The sequence below is a fragment of the Pseudochaenichthys georgianus genome, chromosome 19, assembly GCF_902827115.2.
Source record: "Pseudochaenichthys georgianus chromosome 19, fPseGeo1.2, whole genome shotgun sequence".
Taxonomy (NCBI): Eukaryota; Metazoa; Chordata; class Actinopteri; order Perciformes; family Channichthyidae; genus Pseudochaenichthys; species Pseudochaenichthys georgianus.
The window spans coordinates 5925249-5941243 of NC_047521.1; positions in this window are offsets into that span (position 1 = coordinate 5925249).

A 15995-nucleotide genomic window follows, 5' to 3' on the forward strand; every position below is an offset into this window, starting at 1 on the left:
GCACTCTTTTAGGAGAGTGCAAAAGAGGGATTGCAGCATCTGATATTTAAGAAGTGTGTTTTATATTGAGTTATCTGTTTCATCCTTTCATAAATGTGAGGACCAAAATGGCGGTAGACCAAGGGCTGGTAAGGGTTTTATTGCTGTGGGGGAGCTGGACCGAGACCCCACTGTGGTCTCGGAATGGGATGGGGGATGTGTGTCGGTGCAGAGGCTGCAGAAATAGGAGACAGTGAGGGTCAGAGGTGTTTGTATGAGATGACTGGACCAGTTGTCCTTAAACTCCACCCCCTCCTGTATCATTTGGTATGAAAGCCTATCCAGCTTGCTGTTCTGTCTCTCTCTTCACGCGTCGCTGGGACAGGAGGTCTGGTGGCCTGTGGGCAGGAGCCAGGAGTAGGCCTAACTCCTGACATTACACATAATACGATATGATTGTGTATGGTAATGTATTTGATTGTATTGCATTGTATATTACCATTAAAGTGGATTATTGTTAAACGGTTAAGTGTATGCTCTGGATTCCCTTCATGTAAGATAACAGCTTGTAGGAACGCGAGGAGATTTAAGCCCAAATCCCCTAACAACACACACACACACACACCATTTGTATTGAATGAGAGAGGTTCCAGGGGGGTATACTACGAAGCAGGATTTTCGCTTAGCCGGCTAAATTCAGGGGAAACTCCGGCTTTCCGGTCCTACAAAGCTGGTTCTCTTTTTAGCAGGCTAGATCTCCATGGTAACTTATGCTTAGCGGCTAACCTGGTCGGGACCTGGGGGGTATACTACGAAGCAGGATTTTCGCTTAGCCGGCTAAATTCAGGGGAAACTCCGGCTTTCCGGTCCTACGAAGCTGGTTCTCTTTTTAGCAGGCTAGAACTCCATGGTAACTTATGCTTAGCGGCTAACCTGGTCGGGACCAGGGGGGTATACTACGAAGCAGGATTTTCGCTTAGCCGGCTAAATTCAGGGGAAACTCCGGCTTTCCGGTCCTACAAAGCTGGTTCTCTTTTTAGCAGGCTAGATCTCCATGGTAACCTATGCTTAGCGGCTAACCTGGTCGGGACCTGGGGGGTATACTACGAAGCAGGATTTTCGCTTAGCCGGCTAAATTCAGGGGAAACTCCGGCTTTCCGGTCCTACGAAGCTGGTTCTCTTTTTAGCAGGCTAGATCTCCATGGTAACTTATGCTTAGCGGCTAACCTGGTCGGGACCAGGGGGGTATACTACGAAGCAGGATTTTCGCTTAGCCGGCTAAATTCAGGGGAAACTCCGGCTTTCCGGTCCTACGAAGCTGGTTCTCTTTTTAGCAGGCTAGATCTCCATGGTAACTTATGCTTAGCGGCTAACCTGGTCGGGACCAGGTTAGGTTGCAGGCTAAGAGCTCAACTCAGTGAAAGCACCGCCTGCTGACCAATCAGAGCTCAGTGTGCGGAGTTTAAAGCGATCAAGTCATATTACAGGAGAAAGGAAATACAGAAAAGCTGCCGTTGCAGGAAAGACGGCCGGCAAAAATCACAGACTGTGTGAACGTGAACATTAATAGAATATCACCTCCCATCTTCAGAGCAATCTGACTATTATAACATTAGCGTTAAGAAAGCTTACTTAAATATCTGCCACACCATCAGTAACCGGATCAGAGTACAGTAAGTACAGTCCGCGGCATATCACTTCATAATGTATCATATATCTCCTTATCTGAGTCAGCTGAGCCGTATCTGGCCGTGCAACACTCACAGTGTCACATACTGTATGCAGAAGTATTATTTTAAGCAACACATTAAGTTGACGAAACACCACTCGAGACAAATGTAATTAAAGTCAGATCGTGTCTTAGACGGGGCAGTGATATCATAAACCTGTTAATGTACGCATTCAAACACTTGTTCTGTTACCAGCTGTATTCACCTTGCAGGTGCAGCTATGTGGCTTTGATCCTGGATAAAGTGTTTAAGTCGTGGATGTTTAAAGTTTAACTTCTTCATTTTTGACTAGTATTAAAGTTCACTTTTCATTCAGGAAGTATGACGCTGCGCTGTCAGTGCGCTTTCTCCATGTTTGTGATTGGTCGAATGCTCCAAATACCACCCCTTTCATGTGAACGCGCACCTAACTAGATAGGAAACGGCTGGCTTGAGCGATCCACTTGATAACCCGCGTCGTAGTACCGTTTAGCGAGAGCGCGTATGTTTTGGATTAGGCCAACTGGCTAACTCAAACATATCCAGGTTAGGTTGAACCAGGTTCGTAGTATAGGCCCCAGGTTGTTGTGTTTAATATTCATGAGAATATTTGTCATTGTTCAAATGATAATAAACATTAGCATAAAGCATATTTGTCCACTCATATATAAGAGTATTAAAAACTTGAAAAATATTCCTCTAAGGTACATTTAGAACAGATAAAAAATGTGCGATTAATTTGCGATTAATCGCGATTAACTATGGACAATCATGCGATTAATCGCGATTAAATATTTTAATCGACTGACAGCCCTAATAAAAACACATTACATTTTACCAAGTTAATGTCGTAGTGCATACATGGTAATAGACTTAACGATTTGCACTGCTGCTTCTCTTCGCGTTTCGTTTACAGTGATCGGTTTATCGTTCAATTCACACTGCCCAAGTAGATGTTTAGGAGTCTCTTGGAAGTATACGAATGCAGTATATGTTTTACAAAGGGGGTATTCATGTTATTTTTAAAAGATCTTATTTAGGTTTTTTAATAGTGATACCTAAGGATATTCTCTTTTTTAATTGTAGGGACTATGAACTAATGTGTAATTACTTTTGACTAACTATAAAAAAAAGTCTCTCTGAAGAGGGGAAATAATAAAACAATTTTAAAAACATGATCTTTGTCTTTTTATAATTATTTTACACCACTATAAGGAAACCCAATATTAAGTTTGTGTGAGGTTGTACTAGGGATAATATTAGAATGTTGCTGTATTCATAAAGAGAAGTTTTCTTAAAATGTGTTTCTGCTCCATTTCACTCCATGAAGCCTCCAGCTTGTACAAGGGCTCCGCCTCCACTCAACATAACATGTCCCGCCCTCCTCACCAGAACATTTAAAAGTGAGGGGATGGAAATAGATGAAAATAAATACGCTCAAACTAAATAACAAGCCAGTCATTTCCACTCGCCAAGTCACCTTTCAAAAAGGAAAAATGGCCAAGAGACGCCTAGATATGGGTTTAATCAGCGAGACGCCTGTGACAACTTACAGCCATCCGTCCGGAGCGCCAATCAAGAAAAGAATGCAATATCTGTGCCGGATTCAGACGCCTCCAGCCGAAGAACTTCATGAAGAATGGACTCTGAAAAATGGCGATGTTTGGGGTTATGTATTCAACTATACAGATGTAGCACCCCAGATAGGACTCACATGGATGTGTCCCAGTCAAAAGCCCAGCGGATGCCAGTGGCTGGGGGTGTTGCCAAATTGCTAGAGGGCGTTGCCCAATTTCCTCATTTGTTCAATTACAGGATTTAACCATGAGATGGAGCTTTATTCACAAAATACACAAGGAAAACTGGGTGTTGTAGAAACATCAATATTTTAGATCAAATAAAGTATATAGTTTGCTTTATGCAGTATATTTCTTGTAATATTGTTGGGGTGTTTTTACACAGTACAGTAGATTGAAGTAAATCAACTTATACATTAAGATAAGATAAGATGGACCTTTATTAATCCCGTGGGGAAATTCAGTAGTTCAAACAGCAACAGGGTGAGAGTGAAAAACAGGACAGCACAGATTCACACAGATTAATAAAATCAAAAATAAGATGAGCGATACAAATAATAATAATGAGAAACTATGAAATAAGAAATGAATAAAACTCAAATGTAATTATCATATCATATATTATAATGTCTTGTATTATTAAGTAATATCATACATTAACCCCATTATAGCAGATACCACATTGAATGGATGAACACATGTATGCATCAATAATTACAACGGAGTATTTCTAAATACAAGTTGTAAAAATACTTATATGTATTTAATATTAACCCTTTGGAGTCGACCATCACGCCGGCGTGATCAGATCACATGACCTGTTCAAGCCGGTGCCGCATAAAAACAACAGTCCGGACAACATTGCCGTGTGTTTCTGTCGAAAGTACTGGCTTGAAACTATATCCCAGTCTTTGTTTCATGCAAAAATACCCAGTAAACACGGAGATACGGTGATATAAAGTTAATACATTTCAAAAGTATGACAAATGGAAGCACATATTTGAATATCTTCGCCATATTTGATCATTTTACGAAACGGAAAATACTGGAAACTGTAGATCCTGCTCAACAGGATGTATATGTGTATTTCTGTCGAAAGTACTGGCTTGAAACTATATCCCAGTCTTTGTTTCATGCAAAAATACCCAGTAAACACGGAGATACGGTGATATAAAGTTAATACATTTCAAAAGTATGACAAATGGAAGCACATATTTGAATATCTTCGCCATATTTGATCATTTTACGAAACGGAAAATACTGGAAACTGTAGATCCTGCTCAACAGGATGTATATGTGTATTTCTGTCGAAAATACTGGCTTGAAACTATATGCCAGTCTTTGTTTCATGCAAAAATACCCAATAAACACGGACATACGATGATATAAAGTTAATACAGATATATTTCAGAAGTATGAATAATGGAAGCACATATTTTAATATCTTCACCGTATTTTATCATTTTACGAAACGGAAAACACTGGAAACTGTAGATTCTGCTCAACAGGATGTATTTACCAGGGAGGGGGTGAGGTAATCAGGTAAACGGAGTGATACGAAACGAGACAAAAATAGACGAAGAGGGGCGGTGGGAACCGAAGAGAGACGGCGGGAAATGGAGAGAGACGAAGATATACGAAGACAGGCGGCGGGAGACGAAGAGAGACTGCGATTGAAGTAAAGTGACAGACAAACATTGAGAATTTAGATATAGTTAGATAGATTTAGAGTTTTGAAGATTCAACTATGATGAAGAGAACTCTGAACGTGAGTCAAGCTTTAAGCTTGTTTTTTGACCTGGAGGAGGAGGAATCTGTGATGTTGCCCTCTGTGTCATAGTTGACAGAAACCACTTTGAAGCGTGGCACAGATAAAGACAGAAAAAAATGATTTTTGTACATAATGTGTATATATATATATATATATTTGTATTGTATTTATAATAACACTTTTGCCTTATCAGAATGAAATCCCATGCTACCTCAATCAAACTTTCACATTATCATAGTGACATCCCATGTATATATTTCCAGCTTTTAAATGGTTTCGTTGTGTATGTTTGTGTTACCTATATGAAAAATAATATCATTTTCAAAATCTGTTTTTACTTTTTTTTTTTGTGATTTTGCATCCAAAATGTTCATATAGTAGAAGATCACTGCTCTAAACAAAGTCAAAAATCCTACATCCATACGAAATAAATATAATTAATTATGATGAATACCTTAAGTCTTGTTCATTGTTTTTCACTTTTCATATTATCATATTTCAATGCACACATTCATATATTGTCACTCACACATTCATGCATTTTGTTCTCATATTCATATAATGTAATGCTCATATTTATACATTGTGCTCTCATGCGAAATCTACTAAAACAAAATAGCCTATGTCATGGTGGTCAGCTGTTAAACACAAACGTGTATCTTAAGGGCTATAAATATAATAAGCCTGTTGTCAATTTTAGACACAGGCTTATTATATTTACAGCCCTTAATAACATTCATGTTCTAGACTCAATGTGTGTCTTGGCCGTTTTCTTTGTTCCAAGCAAACGAGTGCTTTTTGTTTTGAAATCACTTCCGCGAGTTTCGCCCCCCCCCCCCCCCCCCCCCCCTCGCTCCACTGACCATTAGACCATTTAGTAAGGCAAAAAGCAAAAGGGCAAAAACGCCTCTCAGACGCTCTTCCGTTTACTTTTTTAATAAAGAAAAACAAATGGTCCGTAGATACACGGACTCATATAGCCTATATGCAGTGGTGTAGTGGGCGTTGGACGCGGGGGTACGCCGTACCCCCACTTATTTGGAGCATGATCTTTTTTGTAATAGTCTAATAAATATAAAATCATTGCCAGTCTTATCAGTTGCAAGTGTGTATTTGTTGTAATAATGACAAAAACATAATACATATCACAGTAATTATAATAAAAAAGATTTCCTTAAAGAATTATGATTAGTCATCACGCTCGTGACCCCGCCGCGAGCTGGGGGTGTGTCAGTGACACACCCACGGCCAGTTTACCGCCCGCCGATTTTGCGGCAGCTCTTTCCCTCAAGAACGCTAACGAAAAAGCTCTATAATGGCAGGCAAACATTTTTTACTTGACTTCTTTTCTAAAAAGAATATAATTCACAAGAAGAAAGAGTGAAGCTGCTACTAGTACTACAGTACATCATCAGAAGAGCCGCCTAAAGACGTGGATAATGCTAGCTAACGTGCACGTTAGCTGCGCTAGCAACGTTCCCCTGGCTAGCTCAAGCTCACCTTTCCCAGAGGTATGGACGGAGGAGATGTGGCGGAGGAAACAACCCGTGGATACACTGCAAAGCTGGGAAACTGGGCTGCAAAGTTGTTCATCCATATCTGATGTATCAGTCTTCAAAACGCAGTGTGTGTGTGTGTGTGTGTGTGTGTGTGTGTGTGTGTGTGTGTGTGTGTGTGTGTGTGTGTGTGTGTGTGTGTGTGTGTGTGTGTGTGTGTGTGTGTGTGTGTGTGTGTGTGTGTGTGTGTGTGTGTGTGTGTGTGTGTGTGTGTGTGTGAAAAAAGCAGCGCTGTCTGCTTATTTGCAATGTAGGCTAGGCCTAATCAGAATAATTTCCCATCCATATTCAATGTTTGCATTAGTAGGCTATATATATTTTTCGTTTTGTTTATTTAATAAGTTAATTTCAGGACAACTTTGGGAATTTTGTTTTTTTGTTATGAGTTTTAAATAGATTTTGAAAGTGGAGATAGAGAGAGAGAAAAGCAGCGCTGTCTGCTTAGTTGCAATACTGTAGTTTATGCAATTTAGGCCTATACATTGTTTATGTAACGTATGTGCCAGTGTGTCCATGGTTTGGAGTCTGTGTCTGTTGAGCGCAGCGCCGTCTGCTTTTTGCAGTACAGTAAGTAAAGTAGGACTAAGCATACCGGTAGTTTCTGTGGACCTGTCTGCCCGTTTTGTGAGTGCACTGCGCGCGTGCGCACTTGTTTGGGATGACCTAATTTAAAATAGCGTCCCCCCAGTAAAAAAATCTCCACTACACCACTGCCTATATGTATACTGTAAGGAGAATGTATGTGCGTGAGAGGACCAGTATGAATTACGGCATAGAAATATGCAAACAAATCGCTACAGAGTGTGGGGGGGGGGGGGTGGGGGGGGGAGCTGTGGAATGTGACCCTTCCTCCACACATTCCGATGGCCAATTCGTTTTAAACAAAGAGTTCGCAACACAGGACAGCATAGGCAACATGGGGGCTGGGGGCTGGTGAACGGTCTGGTCAATGTTTGTAAACACGATCCCAAGGATGTGTCCTAATCAAACCAAAAGATGCAAAGAAAATGCAGATATCATTCTCTCTCTCGACTCGCTGGTATCTCGAGCTGAGCGCTCATTGGTGTTCATACTGCTCACAGGCTGGGCTGCTGTATATATCTAGTGTATTCATACTGTACCCCTCCTCACTGTTTATTCATCATTCAACCATTTACACCTTCCTTTTTTCCCGTCAAGAGGTTGAAAAAGATTGAGTTTCCAATTGGTTCCCAAATCTGAACATTGACCAGTGGCATAAGATCAGGAGCCGGGTAAATGAGAGGGAGCCCCCGAAAAACAGATCCCGAAATAGTTCGTCCTGGTTTCCGCAGCAGATAGGCCTACAATATACGGTGTCTGTTATGTCAGTTATTTTAAATAAAACGTTGAAAACTGAACTTGAAAATTGTTTCCTCTTTTTATTTTATTTATCATTTTCGGGACGGGGAGACGTGGAGAGACGTGTGTGATTAAAAATGAATATGCAGAAATGTAAAGTAATCTAACTAAGTTCTATTCATATTCTTGACGGGAAGAGCCGTGTAAATGGGTGGCCATATATGCATTTGAAAAGCAATATAAATCACACAGTTATTATACAATCGGCTATAAAAGCACCATCGATAACCATTACCTTTATCCAATTCAAACTTTGGACGGGAAAAAAGGAAGGTGTACATGGTTGGGCTATACTGTAGGCCTACTGTATACATACAAAGGCCATTCAAGCTAGAGTTCTTCTGCCAGAGTCCTGCATCGGGTGACCCGCAAAAAAGGTGATTCGCGAGTGGTATTTTTTCAAACGCTTTTTTCTGGGTTCGGTTCTGGGTAAAACAAAGATGATGCGGGTCGGGTCGCGGGTGTTGCATAATAAATATATTAAAATAATAATAATGTAGTTTAATGTTTAAATCCTCAGACTTCTCCCCCGCGGGACCGTGCATAATCATAACCTCTGCAGCGCATCAATCTGCTGCTGTGCGCGCCACATTCGAAATGGCTGAGGTGAAGCTCTCTATGGAGAATACAGCATTTTCAATAACACTTCCTCAAGAGCGAAATCCAACGTCTGGGAGGCTTTTGGTGTCATCCTAGATGGAGAAAATAACCAACATCCCACGCTTTTTGAGACAAATATGCAACTGCATGTGTTAATAATTGCACGTTTTCACTACTCATATATAGGCTAGGCTATGCGGGTTCGGGTCGGGTTGCGGATCTTGTGCCGACGGGTCGGGTCGCGGAACTAATTGGCAATATGTGCGGGTAGCGGGGCGGGTTCGGTATTGCACGTCGCGGGGCGGGAGCGGGTCTTGAAAATCAGACCCGTGCAGGACTCTGCATCAGGCACCTTCAAGTTAAACAATACTACAGTAGACAATTAACACAGTAGGCCTAAATTATGCGGATTAAACCACATTTATTTCGTTAAAAATAAACGAAATATGATTTTGTTTGAATGATTAAATGTCATCAGGCACCTTCAAGTTAAACAATCAGGTGCACACTTTAATGTGCCGCCGCCTCCGGACTCGGCTTGACTCGGTTTAAAGAATGCACAAATGTGTTTAATCGTTTATGTCAGATATGTACTAAGTAGCCTAAATACATTTGTTCCTGCTCAAGATTAGATTCAACTTTATTGTTATTGCACATATTGCAGGTACTGAGACAACGAAATGCAGTTTAGCTTCTAACCAGGTGCAACAAGCAGCGAAAAGTAATGTGCACACTACTACAGTAAACAATTAACACAGTAAATTATGTGGATTAAACCACATTTATTTCGTTAAAAAGAAACGAAATATGATTTTGTTTGAATGATTAAATGTAGGGTGAATTGCCCTAATGTGGGACATTTTGCATTTCAGACTTCGGGAATATATTGCGATATGAAGCCGATACAATAAATCAAAATCGAGTAGGCCTACCATTCCGAAATCTCCAGTAATATTAGACACTAATAATACAGTAAACTATTAACACTGTACATATTATTGTTTGTCCGTGGGATTAGGATGATCGGTAGTGAGAGCCGCTGCATTTTCCTCCGGTCGGATGTGATATAAAAACAAAGCGATTATTTTTGTTGTTGTAAACTCACGTGGATTAAATTTAGTGCATTCATTTCAACTTGCGAATATATAACATATGATACATTAAATGAATGTGAGGATGATGATTGAAAATCGTTTGTTTGAGTTTGGATGCATTTCCTGATCTAAAAACATAGCGATGGTTTTGTACTTACGCCAACGTGAATTAAACATTATTTTGTTAAATAAAAACATGGTGATGTTTAGTAAATGATTACATGTCTCTTATTTAGCACAGAATATGATCCTATCCGTGACATATGGATCTTAACAAATATCCGCTATATCAGATACCTGTAGATCAGCTGTTTATTTCACATGAGTTCCAGTGTGGCAGCTTTTCACGGCTCCCCCTGGTGGATCCATGATCCATTGCAGCTGGTTTCATTATAATTAAATGTATTTATCAAGGGGGCGTTTCAAGTCCTGCGGGGGGGTTTTCCTTTTCAGCAGGGGCCCACCCCGTGCCGATCACGGACCCGCACGGGTAGGCGTCTGAAACGAAGCGCTACATCTGTATGGGGAATGAACTGCATTTATACAATCTGAAGAATGGAGAAACGTATGAACCCCGTAGTGTTAAAGCGACACTGAACTCAACAGATTGGGCTGTGTTAACTCTGGTGTCTTCCAGAGATCTCCACGCAACCACTGTATCGGAAGAAGTAGTGCATCAAGAAACCATAGTGGCCATCGGTGTACAAGATATTTGCAAAGAAAAGCAAAGAAACACAGACAGCATGCGAGATCAAAGAAGAGATTTCACCGCCGCCCCTCAATGTGGAGGAAGAAAGAGTTATTTCCCCGCTGCCAGAAGTGAGAAGAGTCCTGACAAGCACCGTCTGGGAAACTAAAAGCAGACCATCGGGGCGATGGTATAACCGTGCAAGCCATTTGGAAACGCTGGGGAAGGACCCCTCTGATGATTTTGTTTTGGAGAATTTTAACTCTACATGTGGAGTATTTCAGACAGCAGTGCGGGTGCCATTGACTGCTTGGCTGAAAATGATTGATGGAAAAGCTACAAAGCTTAAAGAACTTTTTAAACAGAGTCAGACATCGATGGACATTATACTGGTGAAAAAGAATCTCACCTTTACAGAGGACTCTGCCTCCCACTCAACATAACAAGTCACACCCTCCTCACCAGATCATTTTAAACTAAGGACCCCTCAAAGAAAAACATTGTGTATTCTACCTATGTAAAAAGAATGTCGGGGTTGTCTCTGTATCAAGATGATGTGTTTTAAAAATGAATTTTGTGAAAAATACCAACTGTGTGAGAGACGTCATAAAGACACTCATTTTAACCACAGTGTTTGTTCTCTACAAATGTTTTAAGATTGTTACAAAAATGTAAAAAATAAAAATAAAAGGTATGGAGACAAAATTATTTCAGGTGACTCTGGCTTTATTGGAAAACAAACATATTATACAAATGGGTTAGGGGTTAAATGTAATCATCGTGGACTTAATAGTCTAACAAAATACTTTTATCTGAATACATTTGTTCTTTTTAAGAGCAAATTATTTATTAATTATTTCAGTGGAACAATCCAGTTTTTGTTAACATCAACGCTTTCTTCTCTTTTTCTTGTGTTACTAAGATTTTAGACACACTTTGGTGTATGCAACACTTGTTCAGATAAACAAGGTTTTTTCTTTTCTGATAAACTTACATATTTTAGTTATTTTATGTTACCAAGATACTTTGAGATACACCCTGATGTACGCAACACTTAACAAAGGGTATAATATGAAGTAGTTGGCAAGGAAGGGGTTTTTCTTTAAGGGTGCAAAACTTTAGAACAGGGTAAAATATTCATTAATTTGTATTGAATTGAGTTTTCTTCTTTTGATTTTCAACATACTATATGACTTTTCCATATTTCTGACATACTATACTTTTTTGACTTTTTTCTGTAGAATCTTGACAAAACTATTACTTGTTCTTAAATGATGACCTATTGCTGGAGATGAGATGAAAAAGCTACAACGCTTAAAGAACTTTTTTCTAAAAACTCTCAATTCTATAATTGACTACCACCATTCAACGCAATAAGCCCCACCCTCCACTCAGCAAATCATCTAAAACGAAGGACCTCGCTAAGACGACCGTTGTAAACTAGCCATGGAGCAGAGAAAAGCCAAGACTCCCCCCGCGAGTTGAAGCCAGGAACAGACTACTGGACTACCATCATCACCACCAAGGGGGAAACCCGAATCTTGCAATACTACTGCTGCTGATTTTGCTCCTTGGGCCAAAACGTCTCTGTTTATGGACACAGTGAAAGCGGTGTTGGTTGATATTGTGGAGAGGGTGATACATCGGTACAGAGAAGAAATATGCAACGGGTGCCGAGTCAGTCACCCCGGCCAGAGGCAACACGATTTTCTGAATGACATGTCCGATTTTTACTTCAGAAACAATTACAACGCGTTAATGAAAAGACTCTGGCTCACCGACTTCATTACTGAGATCGACCAGACTCTTAATGATAAAGACATTTTCACGGATGATTGGAGGATCCAAGGCGCTTCGGAGGCTTTTCTTCACAATCTCAAAAATTGCAGACGCCTCAAGGAGAGACTTGAAAAGATCCATGCCGAGTTGGATGGAGAAGGAGAAGACTAACAACCAGCAGTTGGATGGAGAAGCCAGGGACTTGTTCGATACATTGACTTTTTTCTTTAAGTAAAATAAAAATGGGAAACTACTATGCAAAACGCTCTGTATATATTGATCATAATGTAGTCATTACCCTTTTAATAAGTGTGGTGATGGGGACGATTGAAAACAGAACGAGTAGTGACCCCTGTGTAAAAAGAATGGCCGAAGTTTGTAAACTGGAAGACATTTTGGATATCGTTCGTTCTGGCAGTACTATTCCGGGTCATTGGGAAACGATTGTAAACGAAACATTTAAAGTGGTCCTGGAATCTTCATTTTCCGAAACATTCTGTAACATTATCTCAGAAATGAAACAAACATCAAAAGTGTATCATGTGCTCTCATTGTATGCTCTGTTTGTAGATGTAATGCATCTGTGTGTTGAAAACAGCATACACGTGAATATTTTGACTGAAGTGAAAAAACTCCATCACGATATCTCCAGTAATATGGGGAATTCTAAGCTGGAGACTGTCCTGGGGATGCTACAATCAGTATAACTATTGATTTTGTGTGAAAAAAATAAAAAAAGTGTTTTTTTACATCTAAAAACTGTTGTCATCATTATAGCAAGGGGAGCGTGTCTGATACATGTGTATTACAGTCCTTCTTGTTGTGTTTTTCAGTGTTTTCAGTGTGTCTGTACACACAAAGCACACTTCATTATCTACTTTTCAGCTTTTTTAAAAAGAAAAGTGTATCTTTCGGTAACTTTCTCAGAGAATTTAAGCATAAATCTGTCAAATGTTCAAAACAGCCTTGTTTCACTGAAATACCCTCAAAATGACAAACTGCCATTAAGAGTCAGATTCTTAACCAAATCTACTGACACAAAGTACTTCATTATCTACTTTTCAGCTTTTAATACAAAAGTGTATCTTTCGGTAACCTTCTTGAGAGAATTAAGCATAAATCTGTCAAAGATTCTTAACGAAATCTACTGACACAAAGTACTTCATTATCTACTTTTCAGCTTTTTATACACAAAGTGTATCTTTCAGTAACTTTACCAGAGAATTTAAGCATAAATCTGTCAAATGTTCAAAACAGCCTTGTTTCACTGAAATACCCTCAAAATTACAAACTGCCATTAAGAGTCAGAATCCTAACGAAATCTCCTCAAACAGAGTACTTTCTACAGATGAAGCCTCCCACTCAACGCAATATGTCCCACCCACTCAGCAAATCATATAAAACTAAGGACGACCGTAAAAAACTAGCCATGGATCTGAGAAAAACCAAGTCTGATGTAGCCTCCCCTTATTATCACCAGGATAATGGATATGGGCTTAATGACTGGATGTTACAAAGTAGGGGAGAGGATGTCCCCGAAGAAGAGCTCTCCTCTATATCATATCCATGTAAGGTCTTTAGGACAAAAGAGGACCATGATAACATGACATATGAAGAATATCTTTCTTTAAAAGATGGTATTATAGATAACCTTTATAGAAACAGTATATCTCATACCACTCGCCAAGATCGCAAACGACAATTAGCAGAAAAGAAAAGAAAAAGTAAAGAAAAACGAAGAAAAAGAAAAAGCAACATGAAAAGGAGAAGAAAAATTAAAAGCAAACGCAGAATGCGAATGAAAAGAAAAGGGACCATAGGACGGAAAACTAAAAAGACAAAAAGAAGGAAGGTGAAAAGAAAAAGAAACAAAGTGAAGACATTTAAACTAGAGGATGGTGTTGTAGAGCCATTACCGGATCATAATAATCTTATAGATCATCTCCCGCTAACCGACTGCTGCGAATGTGTTGAACAAATACCAAAAGCAAAAAACAAGATATTTTAAATTAATATGAATACCCTCTTTGCAAGCAGATACTTCCTTGTAGTTAACAGTTTCACAAAAAACTTTAAAAGAAACATCCTTAGCACTCACATATCATTTAAAACAAAGACTGAATCAGATCTAGAGAGGGCAATAACGTTTTTTAGTTGTCTTAGTGAGTGTGTGTGTGTGTGTGTGTGTGTGTGTGTGTGTGTGTGTGTGTGTGTGTGTGTGTGTGTGTGTGTGTGTGTGTGTGTGTGTGTGTGTGTGTGTGTGTGTGTGTGTGTGTGTGTGTGTGTGTGTGTGTGTGTGTGTGTGTGTGTGTGTGTGTGTGTGTGTGTGTGTGTGTGTGGTCATGGCATCATGTGGCCCTGCAGGCAGAATCTACTAGAGAAGCCTTTTGCAGTCAAACCGGGGGGAGAAATCCTGCTCCTTCCTTCAACCTTCCTTACAGAGCCCCTGCTCCAACACACATGACCAGAAAGAGGCTGTACTCTGAACCCCCGATGCCGCATTCGTTTCTTGACTGGCGCTTCAGACGGTTGACTTGGTAAACTGAATTGTCTGTCTTTTTTAAATTTAGTTTTGAGCATATCTCTATACACCGGTCGTAGCCTAGTCATTTATACAGAGGCTTTCATCAGTGTGAAATTACACATCACATCAAAGGGCAGGCATCAAAGGCTAATTAGATTAGACAACAAAGGGCTCTGAGGGGCAGGGGTCAAAGAGACTATCTTATTCAATACATCAAAAGACCTATACAACAAAGGGACTGCCTGGGGGTAATCTAATTACTCCACTCTCAGGGTCAGGGGTCAAATACCTTAACTATCTTATTCAATACAACAAAAGACCTATACAACAAAGGGGGCGCCTGGGGCTAATCTAATTGCAGAGCAATTACTCCACTCTCGGGGTCAGGGGTCAAATACCTTAATCAATACAACAAAAGACCTATACAACAAAGGGGGTGCCTGGGGCTAATCTAATTGCAGGGCAATTACTCCACTCTCAGGGTCAGGGGTCAAATACCTTAACTATCTTAATCGATACAACAAAAGAATCACGCCGGGGGGGCTTTCACGCCAATCTCACATCAAAGAATGGGAGGCGGGACATGGGAGGCGGGACTTAAATCATTGGCCAATGGGAGACGGATTTAGCTCATTTGCATAATTTGGGGCGTGTCCACCTGTCACTTGTTATGCATACTAATGTCATTGAAACAGCATCATTACTACTACTGCCACTCCAACATCCAATCCCAGAGTTTGAAGATTAATCACGGGGACTGTAGTCCTAAACGATAGCTGGGGATTATGGGTAGTGTAGTGTCTTCGGCCATCCTAAACTCAGAAATGTTGACAATCGCAATGATGCTCGAAATGTCCCTTATAGGCCTACGTCTGTTTCCGGTTATTTTATTTTGAAATTCAGTTCCTGACAGACGCCAAAAAAGCCCGAGATTATGGAATTAAACCAATAAATAAAAGCAAGGATAATTGTGTGTTATTGGTGAGTAAATAACAGTGTGTTATTTTGAAAAGAATAACAAATTAGAAGGAAACAAATATTTAAAAATACAGATTTCAGTATTCTGAGGCTCTGAGCCCCATTTATTTTCCTCACAGACGGCAACAAAAGTCCGAAATTATACGATTTAAAATAAAAGCAATAATTGTGGCTTGATATTGAGTAAGAACATGTTTTTATGAACCACACAGCTTCCGGTCTTCCACGACCCGACCGGAGAAAAAGACGTGCTGCAGGCACGAAACACATTACAAGTAGAAATACATTGCTTTTAAAATCGTTCTGTGTGACACGAAAAAAAGGGGAAAATCGTGTTGGTGAACACGAATCAATAGATTA